Below are 26,837 nucleotides of genomic sequence, written 5' to 3'. Positions count from 1 at the left end.
CTCCAGTCTCCCCGCACGCTCCAGTCTCCCCGCTCGCTCCAGTCTCCCCGCTCTCTCCAGTCTCCCCGCTCGCTCCAGTCTCCCCGCTCTCTCCAGTCTCCCCGCGCACTCCAGTCTCCCCGTTCACTCCAGTCTCCCCGCTCACTCCAGTCTCCCCTCTCACTTCTGTCTCCCCCCTCACTTTAGTCTCCCCGCTCACTCCAGTCTCCCCGCTCACTCCAGTCTCCCCGAACACTCCAGTCTCCCCGAACACTCCAGTCTCCCCGTTCACTCCAGTCTCCCCGCACACTCCAGTCTCCCGGGTCACTACAGTCTCCCCGAACACTCCAGTCACCCCGCTCACTCCAGTCTCCCCATTCACTCCAGTCTCCCCTCTCACTCCAGTCTCCCCACTCACTCCAGTCTCCCCGCTCACTCCAGTCTCCCCGCTCACTGCTGTCTCCCCGCTCACTCCAGCCTCCCCGCTCCCTCCAGTCTCCCCGCTGACTCCAGTCTCCCCGCTCCCTCCAGTCTCCCCGCTCACTACAATCTCCCCGCTCACTACAGTCTCCCTGCTCACTCCAGTCTCCCCACTCTCTCCAGTCTCCCCGCTTACTCCAGTCTCCCCGCTCTCTCCAGTCTCCCCGCTCACTCCAGTCTCCCCGCGCACTCCAGTCTCCACGAACACTCCAGTCTCCCCGCTCGCTCCAGTCTCCCCGCTCTCTACAGTCTCCCCGCTCGCTCCAGTCTCCCCGATCTCTCCAGTCTCCCCGCTCACTCCAGTCTCCCCGTTCACTCCAGTCTCCCCGCTCACTCCAGTCTCCCCTCTCACTTCTGTCTCCCCGCTCACTCCAGTCTCCCCGCTCACTCCAGCCTCCCCTCTCACTCCAGTCCCCCCGCTCACTCCAGTCTCCCCGAGCACTCCAGTCTCCCCGCTCACTGCTGTCTCCCCGCTTTCTCCAGCCTCCCCGCTCACTCCAGCCTCCCCGCTCACTCCATTCACCCCGCTCACTCCAGTCTCCCCATTCACTCCAGTCTCCCCGCTCACTCCAGTGTCCCCACTCACTCCAGTCTCCCCGCTCACTCCAGTCTCCCCGCTCAATCCAGTCTCCCCGCTCACTCCAGTCTCCCCGCTCACTCCAGACTCAACGCTCACTCCAGTCTCCCCGTTCGCTCCAGTCTCCCCGCTCGCTCCAGTCTCCCCGTTCACTCCAGTCTCCCCGCTCACTCCAGTCTCCCCTCTCACTTCTGTCTCCCCGCTCACTCCAGTCTCCCCGCTCACTCCAGTCTCCCCTCTCACTCCAGTCCCCCCGCTCACTCCAGTCTCCCCGAACACTCCAGTCTCCCCGAACACTCCAGTCACCCCGCTCACTCCAGTCTCCCCATTCACTCCAGTTTCCCCGCTCACTCCAGTCTCCCCACTCACTCCAGTCTCGCCGCTCACTCCAGTCTCCCCGCTCACTGCTGTCTCCCCGCTCACTCCAGTCTCCCCGCTCACTCCAGTCACCCCGCTCACTCCAGACTCCCCGCTCACTCCAGTCTCCCCGCTCACTCCAGTCTCCCCACTCACTGCTGTCTCCCCGCTCACTGCTGTCTCCCCGCTCACTCCAGTCTCCCCGCTCACTCCAGTCTCCCTGCTCACTCCAGTCTCCCCGCTCACTCCAGTCTCCCCGCTCACTCCAGACTCAACGCTCACTCCAGTCTCCCCGTTCGCTCCAGTCTCCCCGCTCGCTCCAGTCTCCCCGCTCACTCCAGTCTCCCCGCTCACTCCAGTCTCCCCGCTCACTCCAGTCTCCGGCTCACTCCAGTCTCCCCGCTCACTCCAGACTCAACGCTCACTCCAGTCTCCCCGCTCACTCCAGTCTCCCGCTCACTCCAGTCTCCCCGCTCACTCCAGACTCCCCGCTCACTCCAGTCACCCTTCTCACTCCAGTCCCCCCGCTCACTCCAGTCTCCCCGAACACTCCAGTCTCCCCGAACACTCCAGTCACCCCGCTCACTCCAGTCTCCCCATTCACTCCAGTCTCCCCGCTCACTCCAGTCTCCCCGCTCACTCCAGTCTCCCCGCTCACTCCAGTCTCCCCGCTCACTCCAGTCTCCCAGCTCACTGCTGTCTCCCCGCTCACTCCAGTCTCCCCGCTCACTCCAGTCTCCCCGCTCACTCCAGACTCCCCGCTCACTCCAGTCTCCCCGCTCACTCCAGTCTCCCCGCTCACTGCTGTCTCCCCGCTCACTGCTGTCTCCCCGCTCACTCCAGTCTCCCCGCTCACTCCAGTCTCCCTGCTCACTCCAGTCGCCCCGCTCACTCCTGTCTCCCCGCTCACTCCAGACTCAACGCTCACTCCAGTCTCCCCGTTCGCTCCAGTCTCCCCGCTCGCTCCAGTCTCCCCGTTCACTCCAGTCTCCCCGCTCACTCCAGTCTCCCCTCTCACTTCTGTCTCCCCGCTCACTCCAGTTTCCCCGCTCACTCCAGTCTCCCCTCTCTCTCCAGTCCCCCCGCTCACTCCAGTCTCCCCGAACACTCCAGTCTCCCCGAACACTCCAGTCTCCCTGCTCACTCCAGTCTCCCCGCTCACTCCAGTCTCCCCGCACACTCCAGTCTCCCCAATCACTCCGTCTGCCCGCTCACTCCAGTCTCCCCGCTCTCTCCAGTCTCCCCGCTCACTCCAGTCTCCCCGCTCACTCCAGTCACCCCGCTCACTCCAGTCTCCCCATTCACTCCTGTCTCCCCGCTCACTCCAGTCTCCCCACTCACTCCAGTCTCCCCGCTCACTCCAGTCTCCCCGCTCACTGCTGTCTCCCCGCTCACTCCAGTCTCCCCGCTCACTCCAGTCCCCCCGCTCACTCCAGACTCCCCGCTCACTCCAGTCTCCCCGCTCACTCCAGTCTCCCCGCTCACTGCTGTCTCCCCGCTCACTGCTGTCTCCCCACTCACTCCAGTCTCCCTGCTCACTCCAGTCTCCCCGCTCACTCCAGACTCCCCGCTCACTCCAGTCTCCCCGCTCACTCCAGACTCAACGCTCACTCCAGTCTCCCCGTTCGCTCCAGTCTCCCCGCTCGCTCCAGTCTCCCCGTTCACTCCAGTCTCCCCGCTCACTCCAGTCTCCCCTCTCACTTCTGTCTCCCCGCTCACTCCAGACTCAACGCTCACTCCAGTCTCCCCGTTCGCTCCAGTCTCCCCGCTCGCTCCAGTCTCCCTGCTCATTCCAGTCTCCCCGCTCACTCCAGTCTCCCCGCTCACTCCAGTCTCCGGCTCACTCCAGTCTCCCCGCTCACTCCAGACTCAACGCTCACTCCAGTCTCCCCACTCACTCCAGTCTCCCCGCTCACTCCAGTCTCCCCGCTCTCTCCAGTCTCCCCGCTCACTCCAGTCTCCCCGCGCACTCCAGTCTCCACGAACACTCCAGTCTCCCCGCTCGCTCCAGTCTCCCCGCTCACTCCAGTCTCCCCTCTCTCTCCAGTCCCCCCGCTCACTCCAGTCTCCCCGAACACTCCAGTCTCCCCGAACACTCCAGTCTCCCTGCTCACTCCAGTCTCCCCGCTCACTCCAGTCTCCCCGCACACTCCAGTCTCCCCGCTCACTCCGTCTGCCCGCTCACTCCAGTCTCCCCGCTCTCTCCAGTCTCCCCGCTCACTCCAGTCTCCCCGCTCACTCCAGTCACCCCGCTCACTCCAGTCTCCCCATTCACTCCAGTCTCCCCGCTCACTCCAGTCTCCCCACTCACTCCAGTCTCCCCGCTCACTCCAGTCTCCCCGCTCACTGCTGTCTCCCCGCTCACTCCAGTCTCCCCGCTCACTCCAGTCCCCCCGCTCACTCCAGACTCCCCGCTCACTCCAGTCTCCCCGCTCACTCCAGTCTCCCCGCTCACTGCTGTCTCCCCGCTCACTGCTGTCTCCCCGCTCACTCCAGTCTCCCTGCTCACTCCAGTCTCCCCGCTCACTCCAGACTCCCCGCTCACTCCAGTCTCCCCGCTCACTCCAGACTCAACGCTCACTCCAGTCTCCCCGTTCGCTCCAGTCTCCCCGCTCGCTCCAGTCTCCCCGTTCACTCCAGTCTCCCCGCTCACTCCAGTCTCCCCTCTCACTTCTGTCTCCCCGCTCACTCCAGACTCAACGCTCACTCCAGTCTCCCCGTTCGCTCCAGTCTCCCCGCTCGCTCCAGTCTCCCTGCTCATTCCAGTCTCCCCGCTCACTCCAGTCTCCCCGCTCACTCCAGTCTCCGGCTCACTCCAGTCTCCCCGCTCACTCCAGACTCAACGCTCACTCCAGTCTCCCCACTCACTCCAGTCTCCCCGCTCACTCCAGTCTCCCCGCTCTCTCCAGTCTCCCCGCTCACTCCAGTCTCCCCGCGCACTCCAGTCTCCACGAACACTCCAGTCTCCCCGCTCGCTCCAGTCTCCCCGCTCACTCCAGTCTCCCCGCTCACTCCATTCTCCCCGCTCACTCCAGTCCCCCGCTCCCTCCATTCTCGCCGCTCTATCCAGTCTCCCCGCTCACTCCAGCCTCCCCGCTCCCTCCAGTCTCCCCGCTCACTCCAGTCTCCCCGCTCATTCCAGACTCCCCGCTCACTCCAGTCTCCCCGCTCACTCCAGTCTCCCCGCTCACTGCTGTCTCCCCGCTCACTGCTGTCTCCCCGCTCACTCCAGTCTCCCCGGTCACTCCAGTCTCCCTGCTCTCTCCAGTCTCCCCGCTCACTGCTGTCTCCCCGCTCACTGCTGTCTCCCCGCTCACTCCAGTCTCCCCGGTCACGCCAGTCTCCCTGCTCACTCCAGTCTCCCCGATCACTCCAGTCTCCCCGCTCACTCCAGTCTCCCGCTCACTCCAATCTCCCCGCTCACTCCAGACTCCCCGCTCACTCCAGTCTCCCCGCTCACTCCAGTCTCCCCGTTCGCTCCAGTCTCCCCGCTCGCTCCAGTCTCACCGCTCACTCCAGTCTCCCCGCTCACTCCAGTCTCCCCGCTCACTCCAGTCTCCCTGAACATTCCAGTCTCCCCAAAACTCCAGTCTCCCCACTCATCCAGTCTCCCCGTTCACTCCAGTCTCCCCGCTCACTCCAGTCTCCCCGCTCACTCCAGTCTCCCCGTTCACTCCAGTCTCCCCGCTCACTCCAGTCTCCCCACTCACTCCAGTCTCCCCACTCACTCCAGTCTCCCCGCTCACTGCTGTCTCCCCGCTTTCTCCAGCCTCCCCGCTCACTCCAGCCTCCCCGCTCACTCCAGTCAACCCCTCACTCCAGTCTCCCCGCTCACTCCAGTCTCCCCGCTCACTCCAGTCTCCCCGCTCACTCCAGTCTCCCGGCTCACTCCAGACTCCCCGCTCGCTCCAGTCTCCCCGCTCGCTCCAGTTTCCCCGCTCGCTCCAGTCTCCCTGCTCTCTCCAGTCTCCCCGCTCGCTCCAGTCTCCCCACTCGCTCCAGTTTCCCCGCTCCCTCCAGTCTCCCCGCTCACTACAAGCTCCCCGCTCACTACAGTCTCCCTGCTCACTCCCGTCTCCCCGCTCACTCCAGTCTCCCCGCTCACTCCAGTCTCCCCGCTCACTCCAGTCTCCCCGCTCACTCCAGTCTCCCCGAACACTCCAGTCTCCCCGCTCGCTCCAGTCTCCCCGCTCTCTCCAGTCTCCCCGCTCGCTCCAGTCTCCCCGCTCTCTCCAGTCTGCCCGCTCACTCCAGTCTCCCCGTACACTCCAGTCTCCCCGCTCACTCCAGTCTCCCCTCTCACTTCTTTCTCCCCGCTCACTCCAGTCTCCCCGCTCACTCCAGTCTCCCCGCTCACTCCAGTCTCCCCGAACATTCCAGTCTCCCCGAACACTCCAGTCTCCCCGTTCACTCCAGTCTCCCCGCTCACTCCAGACTCCCCGCTCACTCCAGTCTCCCCGAACACTCCAGTCACCCCGCTCACTCCAGTCTCCCCATTCACTCCAGTCTCCCCGCTCACTCCAGTCTCCCCGCTCACTCCAGTCTCCCCGCTCACTCCAGTCTCCCCGCTCACTGCTGTCTCCCCGCTCATTCAAGTCTCCCCGCTCTCTCCAGTCTCCCCGCTCACTCCAGTCTCCCCGCTCACTCCAGTCTCCCCGCTCACTCCGTCTGCCCACTCAATCCAGTCTCACTCCAGTCTCCCCGCTCACTGCTGTCTCCCCGCTTACTCCAGTCTCCCCGCTCACTCCAGTCTCTCCGCTCACTCCAGTCTCCCCGCTCACTCCAGTCTCCCCGCTCACTCCAGTCTCCCCGCTCACTCCAGTCTCCCTGCTCACTCCAGACTCCCCGCTCACTCCAGTCTCCCCGCTCACTCCAGTCTCCCCGTTCACTCCAGTCTCCCCGCTCACTCCAGTCTCCCCACTCACTCCAGTCTCCCCACTCACTCCAGTCTCCCCGCTCACTGCTGTCTCCCCGCTTTCTCCAGTCTCCCCGCTCACTCCAGCCTCCCCGCTCACTCCAGTCACCCCCTCACTCCAGTCTCCCCGCTCACTCCAGTCTCCCCGCTCACTCCAGTCTCCCCGCTCACTCCAGTCTCCCAGCTCCCTCCAGACTCCCCGCCCGCTCCAGTCTCCCCGCTCGCTCCAGTCTCCCCGCTCGCTCCAGTCTCCCCGCTCGCTCCAGTCTCCCCGCTCTCTCCAGTCTCCCCACTCGCTCCAGTCTCCCCGCTCGCTCCAGTTTCCCCGCTCCCTCCAGTCTCCCCGCTCCCTACAATCTCCCCGCTCACTACAGTCTCCCTGCTCACTCCCGTCTCCCCGGTCACTCCAGTCTCCCCGCTCACTCCAGTCTCCCCGCTCACTCCAGTCTCCCCACTCACTCCAGTCTCCCCGCCCTCTCCAGTCTCCCCGAACAATCCAGTCTACCCGCTCGCTCCAGTCTCCCCGCTCTCTCCAGGCTCCCCGCTCGCTCCAGTCTCCCCGCTCTCTCCAGTCTGCCCGCTCACTCCAGTCTCCCCGTACACTCCAGCCTCCCCGCTCACTCCAGTCTCCCCTCTCACTTCTTTCTCCCCGCTCACTCCAGTCTCCCCGCTCACTCCAGTCTCCCCGCTCACTCCAGTCTCCCCGAACACTCCAGTCTCCCCGAACACTCCAGTCTCCCCGTTCACTCCAGTCTCCCCGCTCACTCCAGACTGCCCGCTCACTCCAGTCTCCCCGAACACTCCAGTCACCCCGCTCACTCCAGCCTCCCCATTCACTCCAGTCTCCCCGCTCACTCCAGTCTCCCCGCTCACTCCAGTCTCCCCGCTCACTCCAGTCTCCCCGCTCACTGCTGTCTCCACGCTCACTCCAGTCTCCCCGCTCATTCCAGTCTCCCCGCTCACTCCATTCTCCCCGCTCATTCAAGTCTCCCAGCTCACTCCAGTCTCCCCGCTCACTCCAATCTCCCCGCTCACTCCAGTCTCCCCGCTCACTCCGTCTGCCCACTCACTCCAGTCTCACTCCAGTCTCCCCGCTCACTGCTGTCTCCCCGCTTTCTGCAGTCTCCCCGCTCACTCCAGTCTCTCCGCTCACTCCAGTCTCCCCGCTCACTCCAGTCTCCCCACTCACTCCAGTCTCCCTGCTCACTCCAGTCCCCCCGCTCCCTCCAGTCTTGCCGCACGCTCCAGTCTCCCCGCTCTCTCCAGTCTCCCCGCTCACTCCAGTCTCCCCGCTCCCTCCAGTCTTCCTGCTCACTCCAGTCTCCCCGCTCAATCCAGTCTCCCCTCTCACTCCGGTCTCCCCGCTCACTCCAGTCTCCCCGCTCACTCCAGTCTCCCCGCTCACTCCAGTCTCCCTGCTCACTCCAGTCTCCCGCTCCCTCCAGTCTCGCCGCTCTCTCCAGTCTCCCCGCTCACTCCAGCCTCCCCGCTCCCTCCAGTCTCCCCGCTCACTCCAGTCTCCCCTCTCATTCCAGACTCCCCGCTCACTCCAGTCTCCCCGCTCACTCCAGTCTCCCCGCTCACTGCTGTCTCCCCGCTCACTGCTGTCCTCCCCGCTCACTCCAGTCTCACCGTTCACTTCCAGTCTCCCTGCTCACTCCAGTCTCCCCGCTCACTCCAGTCTCCCCGCTCACTCCAGTCTCCGGCTCACTCCAGTCTCCCCGCTCACTCCAGACTCAACGCTCACTTCCAGTCTCCCGTTCGCTCCAGTCTCCCCGCTTGCTCCAGTCTCCCCGCTCGCTCCAGTCTCCCCGCTCACTCCAGTCTCCCCGCTCCCTCCAGTTTCCCTGCTCACTCCAGTCTCCCCGCTCACTCCAGTCTCCCCGCTCACTCCAGTCTCCCCGTTCACTCCAGTCTCCCCGCTCACTCCAGTCTCCCCGCTGACTCCAGTCTCCCCGCTCACTCCAGTCTCCCCGCTCACTCCAGTCTCGCTGCTCACTCCAGCCTCCCGCTCACTCCAGTCTCCCCGCTCACTCCAGTCTCCCCGCTCACTCCAGTCTCCCCGCTCACTCCAGTCTCCCCATTCACTCCAGTCTCCCCATTGACTCCAGTCTCCCCGCTCACCTCCAGTCTCCCCGCTCACTCCAGTCTCCCCGCTCACTCCAGTATCCCCGCTCACTCCAGTCTCCCCGCTCACTCCAGTCTCCCCGCTCACTCCAGTCTCCCTGCTCACTCCAGTCTCCCCGCTCACTCCAGTCTCCCCGCTCACTCCGTCTGCCCGCTCACTCCAGTCTCCCCGCTCACTCCAGTCTCCCCGCTCACTGCTGTCTCCGCGCTCACTCCAGTCTCCCCGCTCACACCAGTCTCCCCGCTCACTCCAGTCTCCCCGCTCACTCCAGTCTCCCCGCTCACTCCGTCTGCCCGCTCACTCCAGTCTCCCCGCTCACTCCAGTATCCCCGCTCACTCCAGTCTCCCCGCTCACTCCAGTCTCCCCGCTCACATCCAGTCTCCCTGATCACTCCAGACTCCCCGCCCGCTCCAGTCTCCCCGCTCGCTCCAGTCTCCCCGCTCACTCCAGTCTCCCCGAACGCTCCAGTCTCCCTGCTCACTCAGTCTCCCCGCTCACTCCAGTCTCCCCGCACACTCCAGTCTCCCCGCTCACTCCGTCTGCCCGCTCACTCCAGTCTCCCCGCTCTCTCCAGTCTCCCCGCTCACTCCAGTCTCCCGCTCACTCCAGTCTCCCTCCACCCCGCTCACTCCAGACATCCCGCTCACTCCAGTCACCCCGCTCACTCCAGTCTCCCTGCTCACTCCAGTCCCCCGCTCCCTCCGGTGTCTCCTCCAGTCTCCCCGCTCACTCCAGTCTCCCCGCTCCCTCCAGTCTCCCCGCTCACTCCAATCTCCCCGCTCACTCCAGTCTCCCCTCTCACTCCAGTCTCCCCGCTCACTGCAGTCTCCCCGCTCACTCCAGTCTCCCCGCTCACTCCATTCTCCCCGCTCACTCCAGTCCCCCGCTCCCTCCATTCTCGCCGCTCTCTCCATTCTCCCCGCTCACTCCAGCCTCCCCGCTCCCTCCAGTCTCCCCGCTCACTCCAGTCTCCCCGCTCACTCCAGACTCCCCGCTCAATCCAGTCTCCCCGCTCACTCCAGTCTCCCCGCTCACTCCAGTCTCCCTGCTCACTCCAGTCCCCCGCTCCCTCCAGTCTCGCCGCACTCTCCAGTCTCCCCGCTCTCTCCAGTCTCCCCGCTCACTCCAGTCTCCCCGCTCCCTCCAGTCTTCCTGCTCACTCCAGTCTCCCCGCTCACTCCAGTCTCCCCTCTCACTCCAGTCTCCCCGCTCACTCCAGTCTCCCCGCTCACTCCCGTCTCCCCGCTCACTCCAGTCTCCCTGCTCACTCCAGTCCCCCGCTCCCTGCAGTCTCGCCGCTCTCTCCAGTCTCCCCGCTCACTCCAGCCTCCCCGCTCCCTCCAGTCTCCCCGCTCACTCCAGTCTCCCCGCTCACTCCAGACTCCCCGCTCACTCCAGTCTCCCTGCTCACTCCAGTCTCCCCGCTCACTGCTGTCTCCCCGCTCACTGCTGTCTCCCCGCTCACTCCAGTCTCCCCGCTCACTCCAGTCTCCCCGCTCACTCCAGTCTCCCCGCTCACTCCAGTCTCCCCGCTCACTCCAGTCTCCGGCTCACTCCAGTCTCCCCGATCACTCCAGACTCAACGCTCACTCCAGTCTCCCCGTTCGCTCCAGTCTCCCCGCTCGCTCCAGTCTCCCTGCTCACTCCAGTCTCCCCGCTCACTCCAGTCTCCCCGCTCACTCCAGTCTCCGGCTCACTCCAGTCTCCCCGCTCACTCCAGACTCAACACTCACTCCAGTCTCCCCGCTCACTCCAGTCTCCCGCTCACTCCAGTCTCCCCGCTCACTCCAGTCTCCCCGCTCACTCCAGTCTCCCTGCTCACTCCAGTCTCCCCGCTCACTCCAGTCTCCCCGCACACTCCAGTCTCCCCGCTCACTCCGTCTGCCCGCTCACTTCCGTCTCCCCGCTCTCTCCAGTCTCCCCGCTCACTCCAGTCTCCCCGCTCACTCCAGTCTCCCCGCTCACTCCAGACTTCCCGCTCACTCCAGTCTCCCCGCTCACTCCAGTCTCCCTGCTCACTCCAGTCCCCCGCTCCCTCCAGTGTCTCCGCTATCTCCAGTCTCCCCGCTCACTCCAGTCTCCCCGCTCCCTCCAGTCTCCCCGCTCACTCCAATCTCCCCGCTCACTCCAGTCTCCCCCCTCACTCCAGTCTCCCCGCTCACTGCAGTCTCCCCGCTCACTCCAGTCTCCCCGCTCACTCCATTCTCCCCGCTCACTCCAGTCCCCCGCTCCCTCCATTCTCGCCGCTCTCTCCAGTCTCCCCGCTCACTCCAGCCTCCCCGCTCCCTCCAGTCTCCCCGCTCACTCCAGTCTCCCCGCTCACTCCAGACTCCCCGCTCACTCCAGTCTCCCCGCTCACTCCAGTCTCCCCGCTCACTCCAGTCTCCCCGCTCACTCCAGTCTCCCCGCTCACTCCGTCTGCCCGCTCACTCCAGTCTCCCCGCTCACTCCAGTCTCCCCGCTCACTGCTGTCTCCGCGCTCACTCCAGTCTCCCCGCTCACTCCAGTCTCCCCGCTCACTCCAGTCTCCCCGCTCACTCCAGTCTCCCCGCTCACTCCGTCTGCCCGCTCACTCCAGTCTCCCCGCTCACTCCAGTATCCCCGCTCACTCCAGTCTCCCCGCTCACTCCAGTCTCCCCGCTCACTCCAGTCTCCCTGATCACTCCAGACTCCCCGCCCGCTCCAGTCTCCCCACTCGCTCCAGTCTCCCCGCTCACTCCAGTCTCCCCGAACGCTCCAGTCTCCCTGCTCACTCCAGTCTCCCCGCTCACTCCAGTCTCCCCGCACACTCCAGTCTCCCCGCTCACTCCGTCTGCCCGCTCACTCCAGTCTCCCCGCTCTCTCCAGTCTCCCCGCTCACTCCAGTCTCCCCGCTCACTCCAGTCTCCCCGCTCACTCCAGACCTCCCGCTCACTCCAGTCACCCCGCTCACTCCAGTCTCCCTGCTCACTCCAGTCCCCCGCTCCCTCCGGTGTCTCCGCTCTCTCCAGTCTCCCCGCTCACTCCATTCTCCCCGCTCACTCCAGTCCCCCGCTCCCTCCATTCTCGCCGCTCTCTCCATTCTCCCCGCTCACTCCAGCCTCCCCGCTCCCTCCAGTCTCCCCGCTCACTCCAGTCTCCCCGCTCACTCCAGACTCCCCGCTCAATCCAGTCTCCCCGCTCACTCCAGTCTCCCCGCTCACTCCAGTCTCCCTGCTCACTCCAGTCCCCCGCTCCCTCCAGTCTCGCCGCACTCTCCAGTCTCCCCGCTCTCTCCAGTCTCCCCGCTCACTCCAGTCTCCCCGCTCCCTCCAGTCTTCCTGCTCACTCCAGTCTCCCCGCTCACTCCAGTCTCCCCTCTCACTCCAGTCTCCCCGCTCACTCCAGTCTCCCCGCTCACTCCCGTCTCCCCGCTCACTCCAGTCTCCCTGCTCACTCCAGTCCCCCGCTCCCTGCAGTCTCGCCGCTCTCTCCAGTCTCCCCACTCACTCCAGCCTCCCCGCTCCCTCCAGTCTCCCCGCTCACTCCAGTCTCCCCGCTCACTCCAGACTCCCCGCTCACTCCAGTCTCCCTGCTCACTCCAGTCTCCCCGCTCACTGCTGTCTCCCCGCTCACTGCTGTCTCCCCGCTCACTCCAGTCTCCCCGCTCACTCCAGTCTCCCCGCTCACTCCAGTCTCCCCGCTCACTCCAGTCTCCCCGCTCACTCCAGTCTCCGGCTCACTCCAGTCTCCCCGATCACTCCAGACTCAACGCTCACTCCAGTCTCCCCGTTCGCTCCAGTCTCCCCGCTCGCTCCAGTCTCCCTGCTCACTCCAGTCTCCCCGCTCACTCCAGTCTCCCCGCTCACTCCAGTCTCCGGCTCACTCCAGTCTCCCCGCTCACTCCAGACTCAACACTCACTCCAGTCTCCCCGCTCACTCCAGTCTCCCGCTCACTCCAGTCTCCCCGCTCACTCCAGTCTCCCCGCTCACTCCAGTCTCCCTGCTCACTCCAGTCTCCCCGCTCACTCCAGTCTCCCCGCACACTCCAGTCTCCCCGCTCACTCCGTCTGCCCGCTCACTCCAGTCTCCCCGCTCTCTCCAGTCTCCCCGCTCACTCCAGTCTCCCCGCTCACTCCAGTCTCCCCGCTCACTCCAGACTTCCCGCTCACTCCAGTCTCCCCGCTCACTCCAGTCTCCCTGCTCACTCCAGTCCCCCGCTCCCTCCAGTGTCTCCGCTATCTCCAGTCTCCCCGCTCACTCCAGTCTCCCCGCTCCCTCCAGTCTCCCCGCTCACTCCAATCTCCCCGCTCACTCCAGTCTCCCCCCTCACTCCAGTCTCCCCGCTCACTGCAGTCTCCCCGCTCACTCCAGTCTCCCCGCTCACTCCATTCTCCCCGCTCTCTCCAGTCTCCCCGCTCACTCCAGCCTCCCCGCTCCCTCCAGTCTCCCCGCTCACTCCAGTCTCCCCGCTCACTCCAGACTCCCCGCTCACTCCAGTCTCCCCGCTCACTCCAGTCTCCCCGCTCACTCCAGTCTCCCCGCTCACTCCAGTCTCCCCGCTCACTCCGTCTGCCCGCTCACTCCAGTCTCCCCGCTCACTCCAGTCTCCCCGCTCACTGCTGTCTCCGCGCTCACTCCAGTATCCCCGCTCACTCCAGTCTCCCCGCTCACTCCAGTCTCCCCGCTCACTCCAGTCTCCCTGATCACTCCAGACTCCCCGCCCGCTCCAGTCTCCCCACTCGCTCCAGTCTCCCCGCTCACTCCAGTCTCCCCGAACGCTCCAGTCTCCCTGCTCACTCCAGTCTCCCCGCTCACTCCAGTCTCCCCGCACACTCCAGTCTCCCCGCTCACTCCGTCTGCCCGCTCACTCCAGTCTCCCTGCTCTCTCCAGTCTCCCCGCTCACTCCAGTCTCCCCGCTCACTCCAGTCTCCCCGCTCACTCCAGACCTCCCGCTCACTCCAGTCACCCCGCTCACTCCAGTCTCCCTGCTCACTCCAGTCCCCCGCTCCCTCCGGTGTCTCCGCTCTCTCCAGTCTCCCCGCTCACTCCAGTCTCCCCGCTCCCTCCAGTCTCCCCGCTCACTCCAATCTCCCCGCTCACTCCAGTCTCCCCTCTCACTCCAGTCTCCCCGCTCACTGCAGTCTCCCCGCTCACTCCAGTCTCCCCGCTCACTCCATTCTCCCCGCTCACTCCAGTCCCCCGCTCCCTCCATTCTCGCCGCTCTCTCCATTCTCCCCGCTCACTCCAGCCTCCCCGCTCCCTCCAGTCTCCCCGCTCACTCCAGTCTCCCCGCTCACTCCAGACTCCCCGCTCAATCCAGTCTCCCCGCTCACTCCAGTCTCCCCGCTCACTGCTGTCTCCCCGCTCACTGCTGTCTCCCCGCTTTCTCCAGTCTCCCCGCTCACTCCAGTCTCCCCGCTCTCTCCAGTCTCCCCGCTCACTCCAGTCTCCCCGCTCACTCCAGTCTCCCCGCTCACTCCAGACTTCCCGCTCACTCCAGTCTCCCCGCTCACTCCAGTCTCCCTGCTCACTCCAGTCCCCCGCTCCCTCCAGTGTCTCCGCTATCTCCAGTCTCCCCGCTCACTCCAGTCTCCCCGCTCCCTCCAGTCTCCCCGCTCACTCCAATCTCCCCGCTCACTCCAGTCTCCCCCCTCACTCCAGTCTCCCCGCTCACTGCAGTCTCCCCGCTCACTGCAGTCTCCCCGCTCACTCCAGTCTCCCCGCTCACTCCAGTCTCCCTGCTCACTCCAGTCCCCCGCTCCCTCCGGTGTCTCCGCTCTCTCCAGTCTCCCCGCTCACTCCAGTCTCCCCGCTCCCTCCAGTCTCCCCGCTCACTCCAATCTCCCCGCTCACTCCAGTCTCCCCTCTCACTCCAGTCTCCCCGCTCACTGCAGTCTCCCCGCTCACTCCAGTCTCCCCGCTCACTCCATTCTCCCCGCTCACTCCAGTCCCCCGCTCCCTCCATTCTCGCCGCTCTCTCCATTCTCCCCGCTCACTCCAGCCTCCCCGCTCCCTCCAGTCTCCCCGCTCACTCCAGTCTCCCCGCTCACTCCAGACTCCCCGCTCAATCCAGTCTCCCCGCTCACTCCAGTCTCCCCGCTCACTGCTGTCTCCCCGCTCACTGCTGTCTCCCCGCTTTCTCCAGTCTCCCCGCTCACTCCAGTCTCTCCGCTCACTCCAGTCTCCCCACTCACTCCAGTCTCCCCGCTCACTCCAGTCTCCCTGCTCACTCCAGTCCCCCGCTCCCTCCAGTCTCGCCGCACTCTCCAGTCTCCCCGCTCTCTCCAGTCTCCCCGCTCACTCCAGTCTCCCCGCTCCCTCCAGTCTTCCTGCTCACTCCAGTCTCCCCGCTCACTCCAGTCTCCCCTCTCACTCCAGTCTCCCCGCTCACTCCAGTCTCCCCGCTCACTCCCGTCTCCCCGCTCACTCCAGTCTCCCTGCTCACTCCAGTCCCCCGCTCCCTCCAGTCTCGCCGCTCTCTCCAGTCTCCCCGCTCACTCCAGCCTCCCCGCTCCCTCCAGTCTCCCCGCTCACTCCAGTCTCCCCGCTCACTCCAGACTCCCCGCTCACTCCAGTCTCCCTGCTCACTCCAGTCTCCCCGCTCACTGCTGTCTCCCCGCTCACTGCTGTCTCCCCGCTCACTCCAGTCTCCCCGCTCACTCCAGTCTCCCCGCTCACTCCAGTCTCCCCGCTCACTCCAGTCTCCCCGCTCACTCCAGTCTCCGGCTCACTCCAGTCTCCCCGATCACTCCAGACTCAACGCTCACTCCAGTCTCCCCGTTCGCTCCAGTCTCCCCGCTCGCTCCAGTCTCCCTGCTCACTCCAGTCTCCCCGCTCACTCCAGTCTCCCCGCTCACTCCAGTCTCCGGCTCACTCCAGTCTCCCCGCTCACTCCAGACTCAACACTCACTCCAGTCTCCCCGCTCACTCCAGTCTCCCGCTCACTCCAGTCTCCCCGCTCACTCCAGTCTCCCCGCTCACTCCAGTGTCCCTGCTCACTCCAGTCTCCCCGCTCACTCCAGTCTCCCCGCACACTCCAGTCTCCCCGCTCACTCCGTCTGCCCGCTCACTCCAGTCTCCCCGCTCTCTCCAGTCTCCCCGCTCACTCCAGTCTCCCCGCTCACTCCAGTCTCCCCGCTCACTCCAGACTTCCCGCTCACTCCAGTCTCCCCGCTCACTCCAGTCTCCCTGCTCACTCCAGTCCCCCGCTCCCTCCAGTGTCTCCGCTATCTCCAGTCTCCCCGCTCACTCCAGTCTCCCCGCTCCCTCCAGTCTCCCCGCTCACTCCAATCTCCCCGCTCACTCCAGTCTCCCCCCTCACTCCAGTCTCCCCGCTCACTGCAGTCTCCCCGCTCACTCCAGTCTCCCCGCTCACTCCATTCTCCCCGCTCACTCCAGTCCCCCGCTCCCTCCATTCTCGCCGCTCTCTCCAGTCTCCCCGCTCACTCCAGCCTCCCCGCTCCCTCCAGTCTCCCCGCTCACTCCAGTCTCCCCGCTCACTCCAGACTCCCCGCTCACTCCAGTCTCCCCGCTCACTCCAGTCTCCCCGCTCACTGCTGTCTCCCCGCTCACTGCAGTCTCCCCGCTCACTCCAGTCTCCCCGGTCACTCCAGTCTCCCTGCTCACTCCAGTCTCTCCGCTCACTGCTGTCTCCCCGTTCACTGCTGTCTCCCCGCTCACTCCAGTCTCCCCGGTCACTCCAGTCTCCCTGCTCACTCCAGTCTCCCCGATCACTCCAGTCTCCCCGCTCACTCCAGTCTCCCGCTCACTCCAATCTCCCCGCACACTCCAGACTCCCCGCTCACTCCAGTCTCCCCGCTCACTCCAGTCTCCCTGTTCGCTCCAGTCTCACCGCTCGCTCCAGTCTCCCCGCTCACTACAGTCACCCCGCTCACTCCAGTCTCCCCGCTCACTCCAGTCTCCCTGAACACTCCAGTCTCCCCCAAAACTCCAGTCTCCCCACTCATCCAATCTCCCCGTTCACTCCAGTCTCCCCGCTCACTCCAGTCTCCCCGCATACTCCAGTCTCCCCGTTCACTCCAGTCTCCCCGCTCACTCCAGTCTCCCCACTCACTCCAGTCTCCCCACTCACTCCAGTCTCCCCGCTCACTGCTGTCTCCCCGTTTTCTCCAGTCTCCCCGCTCACTCCAGCCTCCCCGCTCACTCCAGTCACCCCCTCACTCCAGTCTCCCCGCTCACTCCAGTCTCCCCGCTCACTCCAGTCTCCCCGCTCACTCCAGTCTCCCAGCTCCCTCCAGACACCCCGCCCGCTACAGTCTCCCCGCTCGCTCCAGTCTCCCCGCTCGCTCCAGTCTCCCCGCTCTCTCCAGTCTCCCCGCTCGCTCCAGTCTCCCCGCTCGCTCCAGTTTCCCCGCTCCCTCCAGTCTCCCCGCTCACTACAATCTCCCCGCTCACTACAGTCTCCCTGCTCACTCCCGTCTCCCCGGTCACTCCAGTCTCCCCGCTCACTCCAGTCTCCCCGCTCACTCCAGTCTCCCCGCTCACTCCAGTCTCCCCGCTCACTCCAGTCTCCCCGAACAATCCAGTCTCCCCGCTCGCTCCAGTCTCCCCGCTCTCTCCAGGCTCCCCGCTCGCTCCAGTCTCCCCGCTCTCTCCAGTCTGCCCGCTCACTCCAGTCTCCCCGTACACTCCAGCCTCCCCGCTCACTCCAGTCTCCCCTCTCACTTCTTTCTCCCCGCTCACTCCAGTCTCCCCGCTCACTCCAGTCTCCCCGCTCACTCCAGTCTCCCCGAACACTCCAGTCTCCCCGAACACTCCAGTCTCCCCGTTCACTCCAGTCTCCCCGCTGACTCCAGACTGCCCGCTCACTCCAGTCTCCCCGAACACTCCAGTCACCCCGCTCACTCCAGTCTCCCCATTCACTCCAGTCTCCCCGCTCACTCCAGTCTCCCCGCTCACTCCAGTCTCCCCGCTCACTCCAGTCTCCCCGCTCACTGCTGTCTCCCCGCTCACTCCAGTCTCCCCACTCACTCCACTCTCCCCGCTCACTCCAGTCTCCCCGCTCATTCAAGTCTCCCCGCTCACTCCAGTCTCCCCGCTCACTCCAATCTGCCTGCTCACTCCAGTCTCCCCGCTCACTCCGTCTGCCCACTCACTCCAGTCTCACTCCAGTCTCCCCGCTCACTGCTGTCTCCCCGCTTTCTGCAGTCTCCCCGCTCACTCCAGTCTCTCCGCTCACTCCAGTCTCCCCGCTCACTCCAGTCTCCCCGCTCACTCCAGTCTCCCTGCTCACTCCAGTCCCCCGCTCCCTCCAGTCTCGCCGCACTCTCCAGTCTCCCCGCTCTCTCCAGTCTCCCCGCTCACTCCAGTCTCCCCGCTCCCTCCAGTCTTCCTGCTCACTCCAGTCTCCCCACTCACTCCAGTCTCCCCTCTCACTCCAGTCTCCCCGCTCACTCCAGTCTCCCCGCTCACTCCAGTCTCCCCGCTCACTCCAGTCTCCCTGCTCACTCCAGTCCCCCGCTCCCTCCAGTCTCGCCGCTCTCTCCAGTCTCCCCGCTCACTCCAGCCTCCCCGCTCCCTCCAGTCTCCCCGCTCACTCCAGTCTCCCCGCTCACTCCAGACTCCCCGCTCACTCCAGTCTCCCCGCTCACTCCAGTCTCCCCGCTCACTGCTGTCTCCCCGCTCACTGCTGTCTCCCCGCTCACTCCAGTCTCACCTTTCACTCCAGTCTCCCTGCTCACTCCAGTCTCCCCGCTCACTCCAGTCTCCCCGCTCACTCCAGTCTCCGGCTCACTCCAGTCTCCCCGCTCACTCCAGACTCAACGCTCACTCCAGTCTCCCCGTTCGCTCCAGTCTCCCCGCTCGCTCCAGTCTCCCCGCTCGCTCCAGTCTCCCCGCTCCCTCCAGTCTCCCCGCTTCCTCCAGTTTCCCCGCTCACTCCAGTCTCCCCGCTCACTCCAGTCTCCCCGCTCACTCCAGTCTCCCCGTTCACTCCAGTCTCCCCGCTCACTCCAGTCTCCCCGCTCACTTCAGTCTCCCCGCTCACTCCAGTCTCCCCGCTCACTCCAGTCTCCCCGCTCACTCCAGTCTCGCTGCTCACTCCAGCCTCCCGCTCACTCCAGTCTCCCCGCTCACTCCAGTCTCCCCGCTCACTCCAGTCTCCCCGCTCACTCCAGTCTCCCCATTCACTCCAGTCACCCCATTGACTCCAGTCTCCCCGCTCACTCCAGTCTCCCCGCTCACTCCAGTCTCCCCGCTCACTCCAGTATCCCCGCTCACTCCAGTCTCCCCGCTCACTCCAGTCTCCCCGCTCACTCCAGTCTCCCCGCTCACTCCAGTCTCCCCGCTCACTCCAGTCTCCCCGCTCACTCCGTCTGCCCGCTCACTCCAGTCTCCCCGCTCACTCCAGTCTCCCCGCTCACTGCTGTCTCCGCGCTCACTCCAGTCTCCCCGCTCACTCCAGTCTCCCCGCTCACTCCAGTCTCCCCGCTCACTCCAGTCTCCCCGCTCACTCCGTCTGCCCGCTCACTCCAGTCTCCCCGCTCACTCCAGTATCCCCGCTCACTCCAGTCTCCCCGATCACTCCAGTCTCCCCGCTCACTCCAGTCTCCCGCTCACTCCAATCTCCCCGGACACTCCAGACTCCCCGCTCACTCCAGTCTCCCCGCTCACTCCAGTCTCCCTGTTCGCTCCAGTCTCCCCGCTCGCTCCAGTCTCCCCGCTCACTACAGTCACCCCGCTCACTCCAGTCTCCCCGCTCACTCCAGTCTCCCTGAACACTCCAGTCTCCCCCAAAACTCCAGTCTCCCCACTCATCCAGTCTCCCCGTTCACTCCAGTCTCCCCGCTCACTCCAGTCTCCCCGCTCACTCCAGTCTCCCCGTTCACTCCAGTCTCCCCGCTCACTCCAGTCTCCCCACTCACTCCAGTCTCCCCACTCACTCCAGTCTCCCCGCTCACTGCTGTCTCCCCGTTTTCTCCAGTCTCCCCGCTCACTCCAGCCTCCACGCTCACTCCAGTCACCCCCTCACTCCAGTCTCCCCGCTCACTCCAGTCTCCCCGCTCACTCCAGTCTCCCCGCTCACTCCAGTCTCCCAGCTCCCTCCAGACTCCCCGCCCGCTCCAGTCTCCCCGCTCGCTCCAGTCTCCCCGCTCACTCCAGTCTCCCCGCTCACTCCAGTCTCCCCGCTCACTCCAGTCTCCCCATTCACTCCAGTCACCCCATTGACTCCAGTCTCCCCGCTCACTCCAGTCTCCCCGCTCACTCCAGTCTCCCCGCTCACTCCAGTATCCCCGCTCACTCCAGTCTCCCCGCTCACTCCAGTCTCCCCGCTCACTCCAGTCTCCCCGCTCACTCCAGTCTCCCCGCTCACTCCAGTCTCCCCGCTCACTTCGTCTGCCCACTCACTCCAGTCTCCCCGCTCACTCCAGTCTCCCCGCTCACTGCTGTCTCCGCGCTCACTCCAGTCTCCCCGCTCACTCCAGTCTCCCCGCTCACTCCAGTCTCCCCGCTCACTCCAGTCTCCCCGCTCACTCCGTCTGCCCGCTCACTCCAGTCTCCCCGCTCACTCCAGTATCCCCGCTCACTCCAGTCTCCCCGCTCACTCCAGTCTCCCCGCTCACTCCAGTCTCCCTGATCACTCCAGACTCCCCGCCCGCTCCAGTCTCCCCGCTCGCTCCAGTCTCCCCGCTCACTCCAGTCTCCGGCTCACTCCAGTCTCCCCGATCACTCCAGACTCAACGCTCACTCCAGTCTCCCCGTTCGCTCCAGTCTCCCCGCTCGCTCCAGTCTCCCTGCTCACTCCAGTCTCCCCGCTCACTCCAGTCTCCCCGCTCACTCCAGTCTCCGGCTCACTCCAGTCTCCCCGCTCACTCCAGACTCAACACTCACTCCAGTCTCCCCGCTCACTCCAGTCTCCCGCTCACTCCAGTCTCCCCGCTCACTCCAGTCTCCCCACTCACTCCAGTGTCCCTGCTCACTCCAGTCTCCCCGCTCACTCCAGTCTCCCCGCACACTCCAGTCTCCCCGCTCACTCCGTCTGCCCGCTCACTCCAGTCTCCCCGCTCTCTCCAGTCTCCCCGCTCACTCCAGTCTCCCCGCTCACTCCAGTCTCCCCGCTCACTCCAGACTTCCCGCTCACTCCAGTCTCCCCGCTCACTCCAGTCTCCCTGCTCACTCCAGTCCCCCGCTCCCTCCAGTGTCTCCGCTATCTCCAGTCTCCCCGCTCACTCCAGTCTCCCCGCTCCCTCCAGTCTCCCCGCTCACTCCAATCTCCCCGCTCACTCCAGTCTCCCCCCTCACTCCAGTCTCCCCGCTCACTGCAGTCTCCCCGCTCACTCCAGTCTCCCCGCTCACTCCATTCTCCCCGCTCACTCCAGTCCCCCGCTCCCTCCATTCTCGCCGCTCTCTCCAGTCTCCCCGCTCACTCCAGCCTCCCCGCTCCCTCCAGTCTCCCCGCTCACTCCAGTCTCCCCGCTCACTCCAGACTCCCCGCTCACTCCAGTCTCCCCGCTCACTCCAGTCTCCCCGCTCACTGCTGTCTCCCCGCTCACTGCAGTCTCCCCGCTCACTTCAGTCTCCCCGGTCACTCCAGTCTCCCTGCTCACTCCAGTCTCTCCGCTCACTGCTGTCTCCCCGTTCACTGCTGTCTCCCCGCTCACTCCAGTCTCCCCGGTCACTCCAGTCTCCCTGCTCACTCCAGTCTCCCCGATCACTCCAGTCTCCCCGCTCACTCCAGTCTCCCGCTCACTCCAATCTCCCCGCACACTCCAGACTCCCCGCTCACTCCAGTCTCCCCGCTCACTCCAGTCTCCCTGTTCGCTCCAGTCTCACCGCTCGCTCCAGTCTCCCCGCTCACTACAGTCACCCCGCTCACTCCAGTCTCCCCGCTCACTCCAGTCTCCCTGAACACTCCAGTCTCCCCCAAAACTCCAGTCTCCCCACTCATCCAATCTCCCCGTTCACTCCAGTCTCCCCGCTCACTCCAGTCTCCCCGCATACTCCAGTCTCCCCGTTCACTCCAGTCTCCCCGCTCACTCCAGTCTCCCCACTCACTCCAGTCTCCCCACTCACTCCAGTCTCCCCGCTCACTGCTGTCTCCCCGTTTTCTCCAGTCTCCCCGCTCACTCCAGCCTCCCCGCTCACTCCAGTCACCCCCTCACTCCAGTCTCCCCGCTCACTCCAGTCTCCCCGCTCACTCCAGTCTCCCCGCTCACTCGTCTCCCAGCTCCCTCCAGACACCCCGCCCGCTCCAGTCTCCCCGCTCGCTCCAGTCTCCCCGCTCGCTCCAGTCTCCCCGCTCTCTCCAGTCTCCCCGCTCGCTCCAGTCTCCCCGCTCGCTCCAGTTTCCCCGCTCCCTCCAGTCTCCCCGCTCACTACAATCTCCCCGCTCACTACAGTCTCCCTGCTCACTCCCGTCTCCCCGGTCACTCCAGTCTCCCCGCTCACTCCAGTCTCCCCGCTCACTCCAGTCTCCCCGCTCACTCCAGTCTCCCCGCTCACTCCAGTCTCCCCGAACAATCCAGTCTCCCCGCTCGCTCCAGTCTCCCCGCTCTCTCCAGGCTCCCCGCTCGCTCCAGTCTCCCCGCTCTCTCCAGTCTGCCCGCTCACTCCAGTCTCCACGTACACTCCAGCCTCCCCGCTCACTCCAGTCTCCCCTCTCACTTCTTTCTCCCCGCTCACTCCAGTCTCCCCGCTCACTCCAGTCTCCCCGCTCACTCCAGTCTCCCCGAACACTCCAGTCTCCCCGAACACTCCAGTCTCCCCGTTCACTCCAGTCTCCCCGCTGACTCCAGACTGCCCGCTCACTCCAGTCTCCCCGAACACTCCAGTCACCCCGCTCACTCCAGTCTCCCCATTCACTCCAGTCTCCCCGCTCACTCCAGTCTCCCCGCTCACTCCAGTCTCCCCGCTCACTCCAGTCTCCCCGCTCACTGCTGTCTCCCCGCTCACTCCAGTCTCCCCACTCACTCCACTCTTCCCGCTCACTCCAGTCTCCCCGCTCATTCAAGTCTCCCCGCTCACTCCAGTCTCCCCGCTCACTCCAATCTGCCTGCTCACTCCAGTCTCCCCGCTCACTCCGTCTGCCCACTCACTCCAGTCTCACTCCAGTCTCCCCGCTCACTGCTGTCTCCCCGCTTTCTGCAGTCTCCCCGCTCACTCCAGTCTCTCCGCTCACTCCAGTCTCCCCGCTCACTCCAGTCTCCCCGCTCACTCCAGTCTCCCTGCTCACTCCAGTCCCCCGCTCCCTCCAGTCTCGCCGCACTCTCCAGTCTCCCCGCTCTCTCCAGTCTCCCCGCTCACTCCAGTCTCCCCGCTCCCTCCAGTCTTCCTGCTCACTCCAGTCTCCCCACTCACTCCAGTCTCCCCTCTCACTCCAGTCTCCCCGCTCACTCCAGTCTCCCCGCTCACTCCAGTCTCCCCGCTCACTCCAGTCTCCCTGCTCACTCCAGTCCCCCGCTCCCTCCAGTCTCGCCGCTCTCTCCAGTCTCCCCGCTCACTCCAGCCTCCCCGCTCCCTCCAGTCTCCCCGCTCACTCCAGTCTCCCCGCTCACTCCAGACTCCCCGCTCACTCCAGTCTCCCCGCTCACTCCAGTCTCCCCGCTCACTGCTGTCTCCCCACTCACTGCTGTCTCCCCGCTCACTCCAGTCTCACCTTTCACTCCAGTCTCCCTGCTCACTCCAGTCTCCCCGCTCACTCCAGTCTCCCCGCTCACTCCAGTCTCCGGCTCACTCCAGTCTCCCCGCTCACTCCAGACTCAACGCTCACTCCAGTCTCCCCGTTCGCTCCAGTCTCCCCGCTCGCTCCAGTCTCCCCGCTCGCTCCAGTCTCCCCGCTCCCTCCAGTCTCCCCGCTCCCTCCAGTTTCCCCGCTCACTCCAGTCTCCCCGCTCACTCCAGTCTCCCCGCTCACTCCAGTCTCCCCGTTCACTCCAGTCTCCCCGCTCACTCCAGTCTCCCCGCTCACTTCAGTCTCCCCGCTCACTCCAGTCTCCCCGCTCACTCCAGTCTCCCCGCTCACTCCAGTCTCGCTGCTCACTCCAGCCTCCCGCTCACTCCAGTCTCCCCGCTCACTCCAGTCTCCCCGCTCACTCCAGTCTCCCCGCTCACTCCAGTCTCCCCATTCACTCCAGTCACCCCATTGACTCCAGTCTCCCCGCTCACTCCAGTCTCCCCGCTCACTCCAGTCTCCCCGCTCACTCCAGTATCCCCGCTCACTCCAGTCTCCCCGCTCACTCCAGTCTCCCCGCTCACTCCAGTCTCCCCGCTCACTCCAGTCTCCCCGCTCACTCCAGTCTCCCCGCTCACTCCGTCTGCCCGCTCACTCCAGTCTCCCCGCTCACTGCTGTCTCCGCGCTCACTCCAGTCTCCCCGCTCACTCCAGTCTCCCCGCTCACTCCAGTCTCCCCGCTCACTCCAGTCTCCCCGCTCACTCCGTCTGCCCGCTCACTCCAGTCTCCCCGCTCACTCCAGTATCCCCGCTCACTCCAGTCTCCCCGATCACTCCAGTCTCCCCGCTCACTCCAGTCTCCCGCTCACTCCAATCTCCCCGGACACTCCAGACTCCCCGCTCACTCCAGTCTCCCCGCTCACTCCAGTCTCCCTGTTCGCTCCAGTCTCCCCGCTCGCTCCAGTCTCCCCGCTCACTACAGTCACCCCGCTCACTCCAGTCTCCCCGCTCACTCCAGTCTCCCTGAACACTCCAGTCTCCCCCAAAACTCCAGTCTCCCCACTCATCCAGTCTCCCCGTTCACTCCAGTCTCCCCGCTCACTCCAGTCTCCCCGCTCACTCCAGTCTCCCCGTTCACTCCAGTCTCCCCGCTCACTCCAGTCTCCCCACTCACTCCAGTCTCCCCACTCACTCCAGTCTCCCCGCTCACTGCTGTCTCCCCGTTTTCTCCAGTCTCCCCGCTCACTCCAGCCTCCACGCTCACTCCAGTCACCCCCTCACTCCAGTCTCCCCGCTCACTCCAGTCTCCCCGCTCACTCCAGTCTCCCCGCTCACTCCAGTCTCCCAGCTCCCTCCAGACTCCCCGCCCGCTCCAGTCTCCCCGCTCGCTCCAGTCTCCCCGCTCACTCCAGTCTCCCCGCTCACTCCAGTCTCCCCGCTCACTCCAGTCTCCCCATTCACTCCAGTCACCCCATTGACTCCAGTCTCCCCGCTCACTCCAGTCTCCCCGCTCACTCCAGTCTGCCCGCTCACTCCAGTATCCCCGCTCACTCCAGTCTCCCCGCTCACTCCAGTCTCCCCGCTCACTCCAGTCTCCCCGCTCACTCCAGTCTCCCCGCTCACTCCAGTCTCCCCGCTCACTTCGTCTGCCCGCTCACTCCAGTCTCCCCGCTCACTCCAGTCTCCCCGCTCACTGCTGTCTCCGCGCTCACTCCAGTCTCCCCGCTCACTCCGTCTGCCCGCTCACTCCAGTCTCCCCGCTCACTCCAGTATCCCCGCTCACTCCAGTCTCCCCGCTCACTCCAGTCTCCCCGCTCACTCCAGTCTCCCTGATCACTCCAGACTCCCCGCCCGCTCCAGTCTCCCCGCTCGCTCCAGTCTCCCCGCTCGCTCCAGTCTCCCCACTCGCTCCAGTCTCCCCGCTCTCTCCAGTCTCCCCGCTGGCTCCAGTCTCCCCGCTCGCTCCAGTTTCCCTGCTCCCTCCAGTCTCCCCGCTCACTACAATCTCCCCGCTCACTTCAGTCTCCCTGCTCACTCCCGTCTCCCCGCTCACTCCAGTCTCCCCGCTCACTCCAGTCTCCCCGCTCACTCCAGTCTCCCCGCTCGCTCCAGTCTCCCCGCTCACTCCAGTCTCCCCGAACGCTCCAGTCTCCCCGCTCGCTCCAGTCTCCCCGCTCTCTCCAGTCTCCCCGCTCGCTCCAGTCTCCCCGCTCTCTCCAGTCTCCCCGCGCACTCCAGTCTCCCCGTTCACTCCAGTCTCCCCGCTCACTCCAGTCTCCCCTCTCACTTCTGTCTCCCCGCTCACTTTAGTCTCCCCGCTCACTCCAGTCTCCCCGCTCACTCCAGTCTCCCCGAACACTCCAGTCTCCCCGAACACTCCAGTCTCCCCGTTCACTCCAGCCTCCCCGCACACTCCAGTCTCCCCGCTCACTACAGTCTCCCCGAACACTCCAGTCACCCCGCTCACTCCAGTCTCCCCATTCACTCCAGTCTCCCCGCTCACTCCAGTCTCCCCACTCACTCCAGTCTCCCCGCTCACTCCAGTCTCCCCGCTCACTGCTGTCTCCCCGCTCACTCCAGCCTCCCCGCTCCCTCCAGTCTCCCCGCTGACTCCAGTCTCCCCGCTCCCTCCAGTCTCCCCGCTCACTACAATCTCCCCGCTCACTACAGTCTCCCTGCTCACTCCAGTCTCCCCACTCACTCCAGTCTCCCCGCTCACTCCAGTCTCCCCGCTCTCTCCAGTCTCCCCGCTCACTCCAGTCTCCCCGCGCACTCCAGTCTCCACGAACACTCCAGTCTCCCCGCTCGCTCCAGTCTCCCCGCTCTCTCCAGTCTCCCCGCTCGCTCCAGTCTCCCCGCTCTCTCCAGTCTCCCCGCTCACTCCAGTCTCCCCGTTCACTCCAGTCTCCCCGCTCACTCCAGTCTCCCCTCTCACTTCTGTCTCCCCGCTCACTCCAGTCTCCCCGCTCACTCCAGCCTCCCCTCTCACTCCAGTCCCCCCGCTCACTCCAGTCTCCCCGAGCACTCCAGTCTCCCCGCTCACTGCTGTCTCCCCGCTTTCTCCAGCCTCCCCGCTCACTCCAGCCTCCCCGCTCACTCCAGTCACCCCGCTCACTCCAGTCTCCCCATTCACTCCAGTCTCCCCGCTCACTCCAGTGTCCCCACTCACTCCAGTCTCCCCGCTCACTCCAGTCTCCCCGCTCAATCCAGTCTCCCCGCTCACTCCAGTCTCCCCGCTCACTCCAGACTCAACGCTCACTCCAGTCTCCCCGTTCGCTCCAGTCTCCCCGCTCGCTCCAGTCTCCCCGTTCACTCCAGTCTCCCCGCTCACTCCAGTCTCCCCTCTCACTTCTGTCTCCCCGCTCACTCCAGTCTCCCCGCTCACTCCAGTCTCCCCTCTCACTCCAGTCCCCCCGCTCACTCCAGTCTCCCCGAACACTCCAGTCTCCCCGAACACTCCAGTCACCCCGCTCACTCCAGTCTCCCCATTCACTCCAGTTTCCCCGCTCACTCCAGTCTCCCCACTCACTCCAGTCTCGCCGCTCACTCCAGTCTCCCCGCTCACTGCTGCCTCCCCGCTCACTCCAGTCTCCCCGCTCACTCCAGTCACCCCGCTCACTCCAGACTCCCCGCTCACTCCAGTCTCCCCGCTCACTCCAGTCTCCCCGCTCACTGCTGTCTCCCCGCTCACTGCTGTCTCCCCGCTCACTCCAGTCTCCCCGCTCACTCCAGTCTCCCTGCTCACTCCAGTCTCCCCGCTCACTCCAGTCTCCCCGCTCACTCCAGTCTCCCCGCTCACTCCAGACTCA

The sequence above is a fragment of the Somniosus microcephalus genome, chromosome 32 (assembly GCF_052327205.1).
Source record: "Somniosus microcephalus isolate GS21.2 chromosome 32, FLI_Smic_1.0, whole genome shotgun sequence".
NCBI classification, from domain to species: domain Eukaryota; kingdom Metazoa; phylum Chordata; class Chondrichthyes; order Squaliformes; family Somniosidae; genus Somniosus; species Somniosus microcephalus.
Note: the sequence above shows the minus strand (reverse complement) of the source record.